Raw genomic sequence first — 17648 nt, 5'->3', positions numbered from 1 at the left:
CTGTTGAAGCTGAAAATAAAAATATCAAGAAAATCATCCAAAAGATGGTTGTTACGTACAAGGATTGGCACGATATGTTACCTTTTGCGTTACATGGCTATCGCACGTCGATACGAACTTCAACAGGGGCAACCCCTTATTCCTTGGTATACAGTATGGAAGCAGTTCTCCCTATAGAAGTAGAGATCCCCTCGATGAGAGTCCCGATGGAGGCTAAGCTAGATGAGGCAGAATGGGTTCAATCAAGGTACGACGAGCTCAACCTCATTGGGGAGAAATGCTTGAAAGCGTTAGGTCACGGTCAACTCTATCAGAGGCGTCTTAAAAAGGCATTCGACAAGAAAGTTCGTCCCAGAGTGTTTTAAGAAGGAGATTTAGTACTGAAGAAAATCTTGCCCATTCACAAAGACTCTAGAGGGAAATGGACACCAAATTATGAAGGCCCGTTTGTGGTGGTTAGAGCCTTTTCTGGAGGCGCTCTAATTCTAGCAACTATGGACGGTGATGAGTTGCCGCTTCCCACCAATACTGATGCTGTTAAAAAGTACTTCGCCTAAAAAAGTGGAATAATAAAAGTCGCTAAATCGAAAACCTGAAAGGGCGATTTAGGCAAAAAATGGCTATCCCGGTGGATCAAAAACCCGAAAGGGCGATCCAGGCAAAAATTAGGGATAAAAATAAAAGAATTCGACCCGCTGAGTTGAAAACCCGAAAGGGCGACTCAGGCAAAAATGGGTATCCCGGTGGATCGAAAACCCGAAAGGGCGGCCCAGGCAAAAGTTAGGGATTAATTCCAAGGCAAAAGTTGTACTTACAGACATCTGACATACCCTCGAAGACAAAGAATCGATCTACCTCACTTTTCAAAATAAAGTGCTCGGGCTATCGAAGACATAAGGATCATAGCAGTGTGGAAACTCAATAAGAACTCAATTCTCATTGCCATTTTGTTTTCTATGCACAACAATTACCTCATTAAGGAATTGCGTCTTTATGTACAATCACCCATTTAAGGGTCAAATCAATAAAAGAGAATTTTTCTCAACAAAGTGTGCCCGAATCATTTTTTATTTTATCTGTTTATTTGCAAAGAACCTTTTATTTTTTATAAACATCACTTTTAAAAACTATTGGAGAAAATAAAATGCATGTTTGAATAAAGTGGTAAAATTGCTTTTGAAACAGTAAGCGGACGAATCCTTTGGTCCTCAAGATTCACTCTTGTCTTTCATAAAGGTGTAGGACTGATTTCACACAATTATGTTCCTTTCAACTACTGATTCATACCTCTCATAAATGTACTCACGGTATAGCCAAACCGGGGCAAGGCTCCATCACCTTTCCAACAGAAACATTGATAAATCATGGATGGAGTATCGCGTGTCGAAAAGTATGAACCTTTCAATGACTCGAAACAACCCAAATATATTCCCAAAACCAAACGAGCAGGGGCATTAAAATTTGATATCCATTGATAGCCCCAATGATAAAAAAATCTATGATGTTGGCATCATACCTCAAAGCGAAATGTCCTAACCGGGGCATATCCAATTCCCCAGTTGCATTCCAACATGCATCACATGCATCATTTCATGCATAATTTCCTGCCAAATAAGGGAATTCAAAAGAAAACACAGTCATATCAATCATCAGCATACTCATGCATAACACTCCCACAAAATGGGAATTTCAACAAAATAAAAATCATTCGCATTCCTACATGCACAACCAAATATCCCCAACAATGGCATACTTGCATACATCCCATGCATCATCCCATACATGGAATTCCCACCTAAAGTGGGGACATTATACAAAAAATAAATAAATATAAAATAACAGGATCCAAGGTCATTCGTATATGTCTCAGACATTCCTCATTTCCAAATAAAGTTATTACCCTACATAGGCTCGTAGGGTTATTTCTCAGTAAATCATTTTTCAACATTTTAAAAAAAATGATATTCCCAACATTTTTCTTTATAGTCATTTCTCTCCAAGCAGAGGTTACCCTAAAAAGTCTCTTATGAGCTTTTCCCCTGCAGAGCATTTCTAGTAAATCTCCCAAAAGGAGTCTTTTCAAAAAATTCCCCCAACAGACGAATATTCGAGATACTGCTTCATTTATCTGAAGAATCTCATTTCTCTGTTTGAGATACTGCTCTAAGTTTCCTCGGAGAGTCTTAGATTCAACTAAAGTATTTTTCCCTTGCTGGAATATTTTAATTTTATCATATAAGATGCTGCTTCGACTCGATATAGAGAATCTCATTTTTACTGTTTGAGATACTGCTTCATCAATATGAAGAGTCTCATTTCAGGTTTTCTTTAGAGATACTGCTCTAAGTATCCTCGAAGAGTCTTAGATTCAATTAAGGTATCTTTCCCTTGCTGGAATATTTTAATTCTATCATGTAAGATGCTGCTTCGACTCGATACAGAGAATCTCATTTTTAATGTTTGAGATACTGCTTCATCAATATGAAGAGTCTCATTTCAGGTTTTCTTTAGAGATACTGCTCTAAGTATCCTCGAAGAATCTTAAATTCAATTAAGGTATCTTTCCCTTGCTGGAATATTTTAATTCTATCATATAAGATGCTGTTTCGACTCAATACAGAGAATCTCATTTTTACTGTTTGAGATACTGCTTCATCAATATGAAGAGTCTCATTTCAGGTTTTCTTTAGAGATACTGCTCTAAGTATCCTCAAAGAGTCTTAGATTCAATTAAGATATCTTTCCCTTGCTGGAATATTTTAATTCTATCATGTAAGATGTTGCTTCGACTCGATACAGAGAATCTCATTTTTACTGTTTGAGATACTGCTTCATCAATATGAAGAGTCTCATTTCAGATTTTTTAGAGATACTGCTCTAAGTATCCTCAGAGAGTCTTAGATTCAATTAAGGTATCATTCCCTTACTGGAACACCTTAATTCTATCATATAAGATGCTGTTTCGACTCGATACAGAGAATCTCACCTTTTACTGTTGAGATGCTGCTTCATCGATATGAGGAGTCTCATGCCAGATTTTCTTTATATTGCTCTAGCATCTTGAAAAATCTTGAGTTTTAGCTAGGGATGTCATTCTATTTCTAACATATCTCGACTAAGATGTCCAAGATACTGTTCTGACGACTCCTAGAAAGTCTTGACTGTTCCATTTTACTGTGGGATAATGTCTTTTGCCATTTCTCACCGCATTTTCTTCCTGTATTTTCTTCCTTTCATTGCCTAGGACAAAATTTGGGTTTTCTTGTATTTAATTATCTCCCACCGTGAATGCGTAAAGACTGCTGTCATTATCACTTACCGGTTTGAGGTAATTAAATAGGGGCAACTGTCATACCCCAATTTTGTCCGGCCATTTGTGGTTTACCCATGAGATCTATTTGTTTCAAAAGCCCATTTGCATAAATGTGTCCATAATTTAAAATGTGGTTTGAACCTTTTTACACTACTAATTCAAAATGCATTTGATTATTAGTAAGGTATTAAGAGCCATGAATGTTTTTATGATCACTCATCATTAAACCTATTTGCACGTCCCAAGTACATATGCCAAATCTTTAAACCATTCATAAAAATCCTTAAGCTAAGTGAGTATGTTGGTTTAGGATAAAGATATTGCGTGCATGAGTATTTAATTAGTTTTCTATGATCAAAGTTTGAAAGTGCAACATTTTGTGACATGTTTTTATCTTAGGCCTTTTTGGCATATTTTATTTTCGATAATATTAATGTGTTTTTCAATAATATTAATGTTTTAAAATCAATCAAATTAAAAGTCCATTAAATTGCATTGTAGGGCCCAATTCATTTTTGGTTTGAATTATAATTTAAATATTCTTCTGGTTAATACAATTAAATTGTTAAGACAAAGTTTAATTTTAAAAAGAAAAGAAAAAAAGAAAGAGAGACTAATTACACAAATAATATTCCCAAATCATATTCCAAATAATGCTCCAAGTGATATTCCAATTTAATTCAAATGTTACATAATAACCCAAAAGTATCCACATAAATAACAAAAAAACTTAAATTAAAATTATGTAAATTTTGCAAATGATCCAAAGGGTTACACGTCTAACCCAATTTTTCTTAGAGTTTAATATATCCTAACTAATCCAAAAATTCCTAATAATCCAAAACAATTGCATAACTGGCCAAAAAGAGAAATTCCAAATTAAGTTTGTACATGTTACAAGCAATCCCTAAGTTCATAATCCAAAAGGTCTTTGTTACATCAGAAATAATTTTATTAAAAATTGGAATAAGCTGTAAACACAGCAGTTTGAAGCAAATTTCACAGACTCTTCCAAAAGCTCTTTTGGAAGTTCCCAATTCAAAAGCAACTCTTAAGTACTTTTTCAAAAAAACCTGTTGAATAACAACGCCCCTTTTTCAATCAATCAACATCAACATCACTTCACCTGCAAAAACCAATTCAAAATCAAAAACAGCTTATCAAATAAGCACTTAAAAAGCTGAAAAATAATTAATAGAAAGAGCAGATTAATATGTTACACAATGAATCAAAGGAAGCGCTCAGAAACACACTGTATTATCCAAATAAACAACTTTAAATCCATAGATTAATCGTCCCACAAAATCTGGAAATAGGATCCAACAAGTTATCTCACAGAAACCAACATTCATGTATATAAACCATAAAACTAATTAACAGTAACATGTTTTTTTTGATAAAATCCAGAAGAAATTTTCAAAGTAATTTTTTCTTTGTTAACTCCAAAGAGACAACACAGTAAGAATTCTTCTCAAAACCTAAACAGCAACAACACAGCAAAGCAATTTTTTTTCTCAAAAACAAAAACCTTAAACCAGAACAACATAAACACAACAGTAAGAACAAAAGCAATTTTTCTGAAAGCCCTAACAAGTTAACAACAAGAGAATACATACGCTTAACAGAACAAAAGAAAGAAGAAAAGCACCGAGCATAAGTGGAGACGAAACTTACGGCAGGGCGAATTCAGCGGAATCCCACACCAACGCGAGCACTCAGTACATCTTAGTCGATTCCTCATCACGATTCGGTGAAATCTTGGAAGAGCAAGAAACCGGAGCCACGGGAGCACGAATCGAAGCGCCTCCACATCAGAATTAGTAAGACTTTTCTCTACTTCGCGTTTAATCCGATTTTTTTGATATCGTTGCAACCCGACGTCGGGGATTGGTTTGTGGAATACGTAGTCACGACGGTGGAGGAGAGTAGAAGCGGAGAGCATCACGGAGGTTCGAGTCTCCGTCGCCGGTGACGAGACTCAACGCGGCCGGATTCATCGTCGCTACCAGATCTTCATCTTAGTGAAGATGTTGAATGCATGCGAAAGGATTAGGGTATCTGTTTATTCATTTTTCACTTTCGGGCTTTCACAAGCCCAAGTGAGTTTGCTATCTCACATACCCACTCCATTGTCCATACACCCCATGTATTGGGCTTAGTAAGTGGCAGTAGGCCCATCCTATGGTTTTTTTTGTTTTTTTGGGTCCATTTGTTAGGCTCATGATTAGAAATGTATTAGATATAATCTTAGGATTAATTAGTATCACTTTAAAGAATTAGGACACTATCTTGATTAATGTTAGGATTATATTAGAATAATTTCATATGTTAATTAGAATTATAAGTTGATTTAGAATTATTTTAGAATTTTTAATTTTAATTTAGAATGATTTTAGATTTTAATCTTTGAAAATATTTTAGAATTTAATTAGATCTTTTTTTTAGAAATAATTGTAGATTAATTAGAATTATAAGTTGATTTAGAATTATTTTAGAATTTTTAATTTAATTTAGAATAATTTTAGATTTTAATCTTTGAAAATATTTTAGAATTTAATAAGATCTTTTTTTTAAGAAATAATTGTAGATTAATTAGAATTATAAGTTGATTTAGAATTATTTTAGAATTTTTAATTTAATTTAGAATAATTTTAGATTTTAATCTTTGAAAATATTTTAGAATTTAATTAGATCTTTTTTTATAGAAATAATTGTAGATTAATTAGAATTATAAGTTGATTTAGAATTATTTTAGAATCTTTAATTTAATTTAGAATGATTTTAGATTTAAATCTTTGAAAATATTTTAGAATTTAATTAGATCTTTTTTTTATAGAAATAATTGTAGATTAATTAGAATTATAAGTTGATTTAGAATTATTTTATAATTTTTAATTTAATTTAGAATGATTTTAGATTTTAATCTTTGAAAATATTTTTGAATTTAATTAGATCTTTTTTTTTATTAGAAATAATTGTAGATTAATTAGAATTATAAGATGATTTAGAATTATTTAAGATTTTTTAATTTAATTTAGAATGATTTTAGATTTTAATCTTTGAAAATATTTTAGAATTTAATTAGATCTTTTTTTTAGAAATAATTGTAGATTAATTAGAATTATAAGTTGATTTAGAATTATTTTAGAATTTTTTATTTAGAATGATTTTAGAATTTAATCTTTATTAATATTTTAAAATTAATATTTTGGATAATAGTTTAGAATTGAGATTTTCGATTGTTTAATATTGTTTTGAGTTTTAATTTAATGATACTTTTGTTAATTGTTTAAACTTTAGTTATTTGTTTTAGATTTAATATTTTATTGCAATTCTCTTGTTATTTCATGTTGATTTCAATTAACACCTAACATTTAACGATTAACTCTAACTTTTTTTTAATTTCTGCAATTTACATCTAACTCTTTTAAATTCCGCTTCTAACATTTTTTTTTGTATATTTACTTTAATTCGCTTTATGCTATATCATTGTACATTCTTCATCTCATCTTAAAATGAACCTACAAATGATAAAGACTTAAAAATACAAAAAGATTATAATTCCCATGCCATCAATTCAAACCAATTTTTAAAACAAATAAAACTTCTCGATTCAAAGTTGAGCCCATTTTAAATGCCTTTGTAAGTCAATCGCTTGAAAAAGCATCGCCATCAACCTCACATGGCTTACTCTTGGGCTTTCTTACAATGAGACCTATTCGGTTTTAATTAATCGATTAAATGGATTATTCACCAAATAAATTCAATTCATTCACAAGAATGCAAATTTTAAAACCTCGATCCGACATCGAAAGTTAAATTAAAATACCTAATCACATATAAACAATACTTCATTTGAAAACGAAAAAAGGGATGGTTTTGAGTTTTCAACTCCTCTCCTCGATTATTTGAATACGAGTTTTCTTACTCGGTTAGTCAAATGGTCGTCATTTCTAATCCATTTAAGCACAAACAAATCAAATCCTTTTATAACAAGAAACCAAAAGGGAGATAACTTTGAGTCTTCCATTTTTCTCCTCGACTATTTGAATACAAGTTCTCTTACTTGGTTAGTCAAATAATTGTCGTTCCTATACCAACTTCCAAACTCCGATTAAATCGAAATATTTTCACAATAAGCTAAATGAAAAGGGAGTTGACTTTGAGTTTTCAATTTCACTCCTCAATTGTTTGAATACGAGTTCTCTTACTCGGTCAGTCGAACAATTGTCATTTTTCCACCAACTTACAACTTAATCAAATTATTTTCACAACGAAATATACGAAAAGGAGATGGTTTTGAGCTTTCAACTCCTCTCCTCAAATGCTTGGATATGAGTTGTTTTACTCAGTCATTCAAGTACTTGTCGTTTATTCTAAAAAAACATCAACTATATACAACCTTATTTTCATAAATATTTAGATGAAATAGAAAGTGGTCTAGAGTCTTTTTCCCTTTCCCAATTATTAGGATACGAGTTGTCTTACTCGATTATCCGAGTAATCTTCATCCATTCAAAACACCCTAATTATTATCCAATCCTTTTCATAATTACTCAGATGAAACAGAAAGCGGTTTAGAGTCTTCTATTCCCTTTCCCGACTATTAGGATACGAGTTGTCTTACTCGACTATCCGAGTAATCGTCATCCAACCAAAAACATATCAACCAATCAAAACATCCAACATATTAATTCAACTTGTCACTTTCGTATGACCAAAACTCCTTTCAAAAAGAACACAATTTAATCCTTTCTAATGCGCATAACAAACCAATGCTTAAGCCTCCGCCGAGAGTAGACAAGCCAGTGTTTAGCCTTTAGGATGCGATATAAATAGTTGTCCATTAAAAAACACCAACCAACCGTAGTTCCCCGAACTATGAATGCTCTGATTTCCTTATTATACCATAAGGATACGTAGGCAGGAGATTGCTGTATCTTCGCGAGCACACTAATAAAAAACCTCCCCTTTCCCTTTCTGAGGTTCTCATCCATTTCTATTTTTAATAACCTAAATATAACAAACAAACATAAATTAACACACGAAACGTACACTAGAACTAAAAGGTTCCCGTTGAGTACAACGGACGTAAGGGGTGCTAATACCTTCCCCTTACGTAATCCACTCCCGAACCTGAATATGGTTGCGACGACCATTATTCCATTTCCTTAAGGTTTTATCGATATTTTCCTATCCCTTCACTGGGATAAATAAAGTTCGGTGGCGACTCTGTTCGAACATAAATATTTTCCGCGACCATCGCGAGAAATCGTATTTTTCTAGATGCGACACTTATCTTTGTAAAAAGATGCATAGTTGAATTTAAATGGATGAATCGTGTATATAAGTTGCTCTTGGGACAATTTTGAGCAGCCCAAAACAGAAGCTATATCATGACAATTCAATGTGAAATGAACATAAAACAAAAAATAAATATAATAAAATTTCCATGAGTATATAATGTGTACATAGAGATAGAAAGTTGCAACATTATAGGCCAAATAATATTGGCATAAGTAAAATAACATAAAATAAAAGAACCTCATGTTCATGGCATCTATGGATTTGACATACCAGAAGAAGCCCAAAAGATATATAAGTTACAAAGATCAATCTATGGATTGAAGCAAGCTTCCAGAAGCTGGAATCTTTGTTTTGATGAAACAGTAAAAAAATATGGATTCATCAAGAATGATGATGAGCCTTGTGTCTACAAGAAGGTTAGTGGGAGCATGATCGTCTTCCTGGTATTATATGTAGATGACATATTACTCATTGGAAACGATGTCCTTACCTTGCAATAAGTAAAGTCTTGGTTTGGGAAATGCTTTTCTATGAAGGACCTAGGTGAAGCAACCTATATATAAGGAATTAGGATCAATAGAGATAGATCACAAAAACTGCTTGGCCTAAGTCAGAGTACATACATAGACAAAGTGATGAGACGCTTTAATATACATGATTCCAAGAAAGGATTCATACCTATGCAACATGACCCGTGTCTATCAAAAACACAATCCCCTTCAACTAAGGAAGAAAGGGATCACATGAATAAGATTCCATATGCATCTGCAATAGGATCTATCATATATGCCATGTTATGCACTCGACCAGATGTCTCATATGCTTTAAGTGCAACAAGTAGGTAACAATCTGATCCTGGTGATGCTCATTAGGTAGATATAAAGAATATCCTTAAGTATTTGAGAAGGACTAAGGACTCATTCTTGATATATGGAGGTCAGGAAGAGTTTGCTGTAATTGGATACACCGATGCTAACTTCCAGAGATATAAGGATGACTTTAGATCGCAATATGGTTATGTGTTCTGCTTAAACGGTGGCGTTGTGAGTTGGAAAAGTTCAAAGCAAGATACAGTTGCTAATTCTACAACCGAGGCCAAGTATATTGCTGCCTCAAGTGCAGGAAAGGAAGTTGTTTGGATCAAAAAGTTCACTAGTGAACTTGGCATAGTTCCTAGCATTGTGGATCCCATTGATCTCTATTGTGATAACAATGGTGCTATCGCACAAGCTAAGGAGCCTAGATCTCACAAACGATCCAAACATATACTTAGGCGTTATCACCTAATTCGAGAGATAATAGATAGAGGAGACGTGAAAATATGAAGAGTACCTACACTTGACAATATTGTTGACCCACTGACAAAGCCTCTTGCGCAGCAGAAGCATGATGGCCATACTAAATCTATGGGTATAAAGGGTATGCTTGATTGACTATAGGGCTAGTGGAAGATTGTTGGTGTAAGCCCTAGAGGCAAATACTTTTGGTACTTGTATTAAATTATTTATTAATAATAAAAAGGCTTTTTTCTTTATCATGTTTGTTTAATAAAGTCTCTAGAATAGCTAGTCCATTTAATCTATCAAGTGTGACTTAATCATGAGATCCCATTAAACATAAGGACATTATTCTTAAAGTATCCATAGTCGAGCTTTGTTATGAAGTGGGATAACATTAAAGCATTAAGACTATTATGTATATAGACTGATGATCACATCTCATGGATCATGGATAAGGAGTTACCAAGTCTTAAACATAGGTACGAATATTAGGAGTAATATTTATACTGGATGGACCCGCTATGAGAATACTATATATAATGTTATGCAAAGTTTCATAATTTTTTCTCATGGTGATATTGGTGTATACCACCCTTCGACCTGAAACCATTATGGACCCTAGATGTAGAGTCGAGGGCTTTATTGCTGATCAAACATTGTCCGTAACTGGATGACCATAAAGACAGTTGATGGGTACTCCACGAAGCATGCTGAGGGACATGAGTGACCTAGATGGAATTTTCCCATCCTACATGATAGGATAAATGTCTAAGGGCCCAATATTGAACTGGACAAGGATGACACGGTCTATGCCTTGTGCTCAATATAGACATAAGGGCAAAAGGATAATTGTACACATAAGTATTATCACAAAAGGATTTGTCAAATTATATGAAATTTTCGTGTCTTGGGTAGCAGTGATGTGTTGCTAGATACCGCTCACTGTTTATTATGTTAAATACATGATTTAATATAATTGCCAATATCGTGAAAACCTACAGGTTCACACATAAAATGACGGTTTGATGAGAGATAGAGTAAATAAGGAACACCGTAAGGTATAGTGCACTTAAGTGAATTGTAGAACATCGTAAGGTCGGATGCACTTAAGTAGAATGTAAAATATGGTAAGGTATCACACGCTTAAGTGATTTTGATATATCATAAGATATGGGCCACATACACTTAAGTGGGCTTTTTAGCTTGCAGCTCACACAAGTGGTTCTATAAATAGAACCCTTGTGCAGAAGCATTTGGTTAGATGAAATTTTGTTTCTCTCTCTCTCTCTCTCTCTCTCTCACACACACACACACACACACACACACACACACATACACAAAGCCTTCATTCGTAGCAGCTAGCATTGAGACTGAAGGAATCCGTTCGTGTGGACTGAGTAGAGGCGTTGTCACCATTCAATGTTCGTGATCACTCCATAGATCTGCATCAAAGGTTTCAATCACCATAAGAGGTAACGATTTCTATCACTGATCATGCCCATTCGTAAGGATCACTAAAGGAGAAATTTTTTATTTCCGCTGCATTTTGGATCGCTATTCTCCTTCAGTATTAGTATCCTATTCAAGTCATAACATGTCGTGCTAATGGCATCAACCCAAATATACTTAGGTAGATTTCCTTCATTGAGCATAACCTTAGCCAACTCCTCTAAAATACAAATTTACCGCTCCACAACACCATTTTGTTGTGAAGTTCTAGGAGCGGAGGAGTTATGCTCAATGCCATGTTTGTCATAATACTTCTCATAGAGATGATTTTGAAACTCACCTTCATGATCGCTTCGGATAACAACAATTTTCAAATTCTTTTTATTTTGGGATAATCTAGCAAATTGATTGAAAAACGTTGATTTTCAGAAAAACGTTAATTTTCTAAATATAAATGCTTGTTGTAAGACCCCAATTTTGGCCCTAAGATCCCTCATGGCATCATAATATTGCATTTGCAAAGCCTCAAGGATCATAAGCATCTTGGTTCCCTTTGCCTTTGGGTGGGATCTCTTGTGATTGGTTTGAAGTCACCAAGCATGCTTGATTTGTATATTATTGCTTTTCTCATTTTTATTTACTAACCAAACACACAAAAATATGTCACTAACATCTCTTATTTGTAGCTTGAGCAACCACAAGGTCCAAAGCTTCTAGGAGATCCTTTGTGCAAAGATATGGCCAAGAGAAGATGAAAGCAAGCATGGTAATGGTTCCCAAAGCTCTCATCCATAAAATATGCCTCCCTAGTATCTCAATTCATCATTTTGATCAAAACAAGTCAAAGGGTTTGAGGTTTGTTCCCAAGGAAACCCTAATTCATCTGTGTACAAAGTGTGCCTTGCTCATGAAGCAACCTCAGCCCATGGTCAAATACAATCAAGGGAAGTTCTTTAATTCATCATTTCATGCATATTTGAACTTATTTGAGTGTCATAAACCATCAATTCATCAATATATGAGTTGTGGACTTAAGAAGTTGATCAGTCAATTCACCTGACTATTTTGAAATGCACTGAGACCTAACTTTTTATGTGTGGGTCAAATGGAGATGATCCCAAATGAAAAAATATTCTTAAGGACAATATGAACAACTTTCATGTTCATCAAAAATTTATTTGAAGCTTGGAAGGTCATCTCCCATTCCAAGACATTATAGGTCATTTTGACTGAAACCCTAATTTTGGGTCAACTTCCCAAGAACATAACTCATTCATTTTTTATGATTTTGAGGTGGGATCAAATGAATTGGAAATCCTGTTGTGTCTACTTCAAATGTTATGTTGAAAACAATTTCATAATCTCAAAGTAAATACATGTGATAATGCAAAACATTATAGGTCACTCTGGACCAAATGCATTGAAAGGCAAAAAAGTCCAACTTCAAGTGCCCATAACTTCTTCATAAAAAATACAAATTATGCAAAATTTAAGTCCATTTTAATTGTCTTGAAAAGATATACAACTTTGATTTTGTAGGTGTTTTCATTTGAGGCTTGAATCATCAAAACAAAGGGGCTTAAAGTTGGACCAATTTGGCAAAATTCTCAAAGGCATGTTTTGTACTATGAACTTCATGGCCTGTTTTCATAAATTTCCACACTTCAAATAAGTTTTGGGCCAACATAACATTTGTCCCTTATGTCAAGACCTTTCTAACCATTACCCACATGCTTATGTTTGGATTTTCTAATTGGCATTTTCGAAGAGGAGAAGGTTTATGTGCAAATATGGAAACTTGTTTCAAACTTCATGCACACTCCAAACCAATTGCATGTACACGTCCATTTCAGCTCAATTATACTTCAGCTTGCATTTGGCATTGGATTTGGGCCCTCCATGCGCCTGTACAGGCCCATGCATGGAGGCCCTCTCCACTCATGCACATGATTTTCCCATGCTTCCACCTTGCCTTGCTATAAATACATGAGCCCAGCTTCATTATTCTTCAACCTAAAGGCGCCTAAAGCTCTGCAGAAATCAATTCCCAACCATACCAAAGGAACTAAGTTCATTTTTCTTCAAAATTTCAGATCTGAAATTCAATTGAATTTGGTTGAATCTTCAGATCTAAAGTTCCTAAACCTTCATCATCTAGTCCATTGAAGTTCTGTTTGGCAAAAGGAAGCAAGGAAAGTGACTCAAAGCTTCACAATTCAAAGGTGCTCATCAACTGGTTTTTTCCTCAAAACTCCTTATTCCTTGATCTATTGGCCTTGATAATGTGTTGTCTGAAGTCCTCTCTATAGAGGCACCATTGCTGAGTGTTTAATTTTGTAAATCAAGCAAGTCCAATTGGACATCACCAAAATTCCACCTCTGATTTCTCTCTTAATAGAAATCTAGAGTGGAAGTAGGTGATACAGGAGTGATGTACATCACTTCCTCTTTCGAACGGTGTATAGATCGTGCATTTTGGTGAAGGTTTTGAAACCTGCAAGTTTTGGCCGGAACAGTGAGTCTCACCGGAGAAGATGGTGGTTTCCACCACCGTCCCCACGTGGACGATTTCCTGGCCCTTGGATGAGGCTCCAGCGTTCTAATCCTGGCCAATGATTCAGCTGACTTATTTTAATTCATAATGCTTCGCGTTTGACTCATGAACACGGTACGCGCGCGCTTCTGATCCATTGATCATGTCCACGTCATTTAATGAAATGGATCAGACGCTCCTGGATTTTTCTCTTTTTCTAATTTCTGTTTTATTTTCTTTTATTCCATTTATTTTCAAAAATTCATAACTTCTTCATTTTTAATCCAAAAAATATGGGACCAATTGCATTTTTCTCCATTTAAATTCTAGTTTCTGAAAATGATTTTTAACATTTTTTATTTTGTCATTTGATATTTTTTGTGAATTTTCTCTTTTCTAGTTATTTTTAATTCATTTTAATTAGTTGTTAATATTCAAAAAATACAAAAATATTTTCTCAACCTATTTGAATGATGATGGATCTATGAAAAATATTCTCATCAATTTTTTAATTGATTTGAGATTTATTTGAGATTTTAGTTCAATTAAGTCATTTTTATTCATTTTTAATTGATTAAAAATAGTTTCTGACTTTTAAAAATGCTGAAATTTTTTGTCAAACTTTGTTTGACCTTGTTGAACTTAGGATAAATCACTTGAACTTTTCAAAGTTGATTTGAAGTGATTTTGAAGTTTGACCTTTCTTTAATATTTTAATTAAGTTTATTTTCAAATATTAAAAATGCCAAAAATATTTTGTTCATTTCTTGACTTCCAATATTCATCTCACTTCTGTTTTTGATTGTTTGACCATGATCCTCAATGTCATTGGTCAACACTTGATTGGTACATTCTATTTCCTTTAATGCACTTCATTCTTTTCCATTTCCATTATCCATTATCCATCTTCTTCTTCTTCTTCTTCTTCTTCTTCTTCTTCTTTTTCCTTTTGATCAATGAGTTAAAGGTTGATAAGTTAGCATTGATTAGGAAGGCTTAATCTTCCTTGATTCAAATCTAATTCATCTTGATTAAATGATCAAGTGAATGGCTTTGGATTAAGGATAGGTTGCTTCCTAAATCATGCAAAGGACTTAAACCAATACAAGATCAATTCTCTTTTTCTTTTGGCATGGCAAGTTGTGGGAACTTGGTTCACTAATCAAGACTTCTAACTTGTGTTGTTGCCTACATTATTATTGACCGGCCTCAGATAGTTGTGACTTCTACATAAGTCCAATTACGATTGCTTAACATAGCGCTAAATTTGCCTTATGGCACACTAACTACTAACATTAACTATTAACCATCAACATTTACTTTTTGCACTCTACATTTATGCAATTTATTATTCTTGTACATATTATTCATTTGCTTTTTCCTTTGCTCATTGGAGCACATGTTTATGTTAATGCAATTTTCCTTTTGCTCACTTGAGCATATAATTGTGTATATACTTTTGTGCTTGTGTTTTGTTTGTTTGTTGTTGACTAAATGCAAAGAATTGGACAAAATGGACTTAGACTTTAGGACTTTCCCTATGCAAATTTGGAGTCAAAGAGCGACTAGGCATTGGGCCTTTAGAGTGCTATAAAAGTCAAAGAGCAACTAGGCATTGGGCCTTTAGAATGCTTAATGTTGAAGATAACCTTGAAAGGACCAATTTCTAAACTCTTCTTGTCCATTCCTTGTTTGTATGCTAGAATCTTTTAATGTGTGTGTTCTTGTGCTAGGGATTCCAACTTGATTCAAATTGAGGAATCATTACCATGAGCTTCTAAGAGAGAGGGACCCAAGTTACATTGAGGAGCTTTTCCAGAGTTCATTTGATCGTTGATTGCTTGAGTTTATGCTTATGTGATTGCTTATTCCAAAGGATGGGAGCTACTTGGATCATCAATATGATCTCAAGAGAGGAACTCCATTTGTGGTTTTACTTCTTATCCCTCACCTCTTGTATGTTTAGGATTTAGCCTTTCTTCTTCTTCTCTCCATTCTAACCCAAGCCAAAACTTTTGTGCAAACATTTATCACTTCTTTTCAAACATTAGAAACCTAAGCCTTATGCTTTTGATTTTCAAATTTTCTCTTCTTAACACTTATTTTGAATTGAACTTCTAAGTCAACTTTGACCATTTTTGTACATACTTTTCATTGGTAAATATAACTCATCCAAATATCTTTTTGTGGTTTCAATGGCCATTTTCTTAATCAAACTTTTTCATAACCTTTAGCTATTAGGTTTGAGTTATCCTTGAGGTAGATTTAATACTCTCCTATATCCTTAGTGATGAACAATGAGTCTTCCATGTTTATTATAGGGTTAACCCCTCACTAGCATGTTGAAGCTATCCTCACATGGTGGATTTGTGGTTTTAGGTTGAGTTTTCTCCCTTGGATAACAAAAGACCTTAAGGCTTTTGGACCAATCAATTCACCAACTTCTTTTAAGATTTTTACCCCGAACTACGAGGTTTTGATCCTAATCTTTTTTTAAGATGGTACGTAGGCAATGGGTTCATCCATCCAAACACAAATTGTAATTAACTTGTATATTCTTTTCTCATCTCTTCAATCATGTTTGCACAAATAAATTTTCACAAATACCAACCTTACAACCAGTACGAAAAGGGATCCCTAGGAGTACCTAGGATGTTTTGGGTGCTTAAAACCTTCCCATTGCATAACCAACCCCCTTACCCAGATCTCTGACATTTTTACTAGTTTTTGATTCGATAAAACTTTTAGGTTTTTGTTCGCTTTCTAACCATTCCTTTGGATAAATAGAAGTGCGGTGGCGATTCGACTTGTATGGTTTACCTTAGATTTAGTCAATATCTCTAAGGGTAACGAATACCCCGCTACAGAAAAGTGGTGACTCTGCTGGGGAAGATTTGCCTAGTGGGTTTTGCCTACTTTTCATATTGTTGTATTGTATTGTATATTGTCTTGTGACATATTTTTGTGCAATTTGGGATTACTGTATTGTATGTAATGATTGAATTGCTTGAATATTAATTCCTTGGATGCTTGGTGATCTTTGTGAGATGAGTTCTATACCCAAACTCGAGTGAACTTAGGATAGGAGAATGGCATAGTCTTGTTGACTTGTGTGGAGTTATTCCTTAGCAAGTTGACTTGCAAGCCCATTCACTTGGTGGAGGTCATGTTGGGATCAATAATGTCACACAAGTAGTTGTGGTTAGACATTACTCTTTCCAATATAGACCTTAGAAGCCAAGGACCTTAGCTTACCAAGCCCATCTTGGCCTATTCTTAGGATGTAGTGCGAAAGTCGTTCAAGTGTAAGATTTGATACGATTGTTTCGCGATACTACACTCATAAGAGTCTCTCTTGAGAATATTTTTGGAATACGAGTAGTCGTTTCTCTGATAATATCCGAAAGATGGGATGATGACTATGGGAACCTCTTGTAGAACATGTTTGGCAGGTTAAACCCTAGTACACTCCCTTTGGGTGGTTCTAAACTGAGACTCCATGCTCGTGACTTCCAACAAACCCTTGATTAGTGGTTGATCTGTTCATGTATCCTTAATATCAATGGAACTTGGGTGTTGATAGGGTGTAAACCATAATCCGCCAAAATGGATGATTGATATTAAGGATGCCATGATCCATCCCACGACCTTTGTTTGGTGTGTTTTGTTTGATCCTTGAGTGTGGTTGTTGCATTCATGCATTCATGCACCCATTTGCATCCATATCATCAAAATAATAAGAAAATTTTCAAGGAACTTAAGAGGT

General features: G+C 34.2%; 1 long non-coding RNA gene across 1 annotated transcript in view; it reads right to left on the bottom strand.

Annotated features, from left to right (window-relative positions):
- The window catches only part of LOC127086459 (uncharacterized), a 50010-nt gene extending 44644 nt beyond the window's left edge, over positions 1-5366 (bottom strand). Inside the window, exons 1-2 of the long non-coding RNA XR_007789486.1 lie at positions 4988-5366; positions 4387-4439 (exon numbers count right to left, since the gene is read on the bottom strand). This is a non-coding gene — a long non-coding RNA (uncharacterized LOC127086459). The remainder of the gene's footprint in view (positions 1-4386; positions 4440-4987) is intronic.
- Between the last annotated feature and the right edge of the window lie 12282 nt (positions 5367-17648).

Source organism: Lathyrus oleraceus, chromosome 5 (genome assembly GCF_024323335.1).
Source record: "Lathyrus oleraceus cultivar Zhongwan6 chromosome 5, CAAS_Psat_ZW6_1.0, whole genome shotgun sequence".
Taxonomy (NCBI): Eukaryota; Viridiplantae; Streptophyta; class Magnoliopsida; order Fabales; family Fabaceae; genus Lathyrus; species Lathyrus oleraceus.
This window is presented reverse-complemented; position numbering and strand designations above follow the sequence as displayed.